General features: G+C 45.8%; 1 non-coding gene across 1 annotated transcript; it reads right to left on the bottom strand.

Annotated features, from left to right (window-relative positions):
• Positions 1 to 748: 748 nt before the first annotated feature.
• TRNAG-CCC lies at positions 749 to 821 on the bottom strand. Its single transcript has one exon. It is a non-coding gene; the product is annotated as a tRNA-Gly (tRNA).
• Between the last annotated feature and the right edge of the window lie 1,458 nt (positions 822 to 2,279).

Consider the following 2,279-nt stretch of genomic DNA (forward strand, 5'->3'; position numbering starts at 1 on the left):
AATATACAGGCTTGACCTACTCCTTTTCCTATTTGGAACCAGTCTATTGTTCCATATCCAGTTCTAACTGTTGCTTCCTGACCTGTATACAGGTTTCTCAAGAGGCAGGTCAGGTGGTCTGGTATTCCCATCTCTTTCAGAATTTTCCATAGTTTATTGTGATCCACACAGTCAAAGGCTTTGGCATAGTCGATAAAGCAGGAAATAGATGTTTTTCTGGAACTCTCTTGCTTTTTCCATGATCCAGCGGATGTTGGCAATTTGATCTCTGGTTCCTCTGCTTTTTCTAAAACCAGCTTGAACATCAGGAAGTTCACGGTTCACGTATTGCTGAAGCCTTGCTTTGAGAATTTTAAGCATTTCTTTACTAGCATGTGCTGCTGCTGCTGCTAAGTCGCTTCAGTCGTGTCCAACTCTGTGCAACCCTATGGAATGCAGCCCACCAGGCTCCTCTGTCCATGGGATTTTCCAGGCAAGAGTACTGGAGTGGGGTGCCATTGTCTTCTCCATACTAGCATATGAGATGAGTGCCATTGTGCGGTAGTTTGAGCATTCTTTGGCATTGCCTTTCTTTGGGAATGTATGGCAGTGGCCCTTCTCAGATCATTAGCTTGCTAGTTATCTGCTTTCCTGGCTATTATCCCCATTAGAATGGGAAGGTTAACCCTTTAAAAAATATATATTTATTTGGCTGTGCCGGGTCTTAGTTGCAGCATGAGGACTCTTAGTCATGGCATGTGGGATCTAGTTCCCTGGCCAAGGATTGAACCTGGGCCCCCTGCATTGGGAGTGCAGAGTCTTAGCCACTGGACCACCAGGGAAGTCCCAGGTTGACTCTTAAAAAATATATATATCTTAGCTCTTATTATCAAGCCAAACATATAAAAGGCACTTAAGTTGAATAAATGTTTCAAATATTGTTAAATGTTTATTCTGCTAAATCCTCTTTCTGCCCCGTTGTGAGCTGTTACCTGCCTATGTCATAGAATGAGCGAGGAAGTATATTACTAAAGGAGCAGATATTAGTTTTCCCAGCTTGGAACCAAAGAAGCGGATGTAGAGCTTGAGGGCCGGCTCTGGGTGATCAGTTACCACATTCAGCACTTTCACAAGTGCATTAAATAAGACAAAGTGGCGAACGCTGAGAAGGAGCATGCTGGAACAATGGCAGAGGGTCTGTTCTTCCTCTCAGGCACCAAGTGACTGTGGGTCTCCAGAGATGTAGATGGCAGGCTTCCCAGATGGAGCTAGTGGTAAAGAACCTGCCTGCCAGTGAAGGTAGACGTGAGAGGCGTGGGCTTGATCCTGGGTTGGGAAGATCCCCTGGAGGAGGGCAACCCACTCCAGTATTCTTGCCTGCAGAATCCCATGGACAGAGGGGCCTGGCGGGCTGCAGTCCGTGTGGTCGCACAGGGTTGGACATGACAGAAGCAACTTAGCGTGCACTTGGGATGCATGGAGGGAGGTAGATGTGGCCCAAGTGGGGCTCAAGTGGCCTTGGAAGGAGGTCAGCTGGTAGGATGACTTTAGCTTAGCCCATGAGAGACAGGCTGGACCAGACCCCAGGTGAGGTCAGGACTGAATGAGTTTCCTCCCCACCCACCCCTGACCCACCAAGTTGAGTGTGAATCACTCTCAGGGACCCCCTTACACATTGCAAAATAGGTATGCTAGGAAAATGGCCAAAGGTTTGGAAATGGGCAAAAGAGATTATTAGTATCCTTCCAATAAAATGCCGGTCTGTTGTCCCCCAGATCGTTCAGGAGTACCAGATCCTATAAGGGTGTGTGCACCTCTGATTGCTTTTGATTGGACTAGTATTTAGTTATATACAGATAGAAGTAAGCGTGTAGAAAATGGATAGGCACGCAAACATTCTCTGTCTTGCGCCATGCCAATGAATCCTGTTCATAGTAATGCAAAAGAATATTATCCAGTGGAGAATATAAATCCCTGCAAGTCTAAATCTCGTTTGACCTGGTTTTAACCTCTTATTCATTCTCTCATTGATTAATAAGTTAAATAAAATCATTAACAAGCAAGAAGTGTATGTCTATCTGAGAGTCATGTTTTACCTTCCAGGATTTTATACTTTAACAGGTAAAGAAGTAAATAGAAGTGAAGTGGGGGACAGCGAGGATGCCTGGAGTCTCAAGGTTCAACACAGAGGTACGTAACTATGGAGAAAATCAAGGCAGGGTTGGGGACGGATGAGGAAGTAATCTGATGCTGAAAGATGGCCGCCCTCCAGCACACCTGCCTGAAGGCTATGCCAAGGA

This window comes from Bison bison, unplaced genomic scaffold, assembly GCF_000754665.1.
Source record: "Bison bison bison isolate TAMUID 2011002044 unplaced genomic scaffold, Bison_UMD1.0 scf7180017864527, whole genome shotgun sequence".
Taxonomy (NCBI): domain Eukaryota; kingdom Metazoa; phylum Chordata; class Mammalia; order Artiodactyla; family Bovidae; genus Bison; species Bison bison.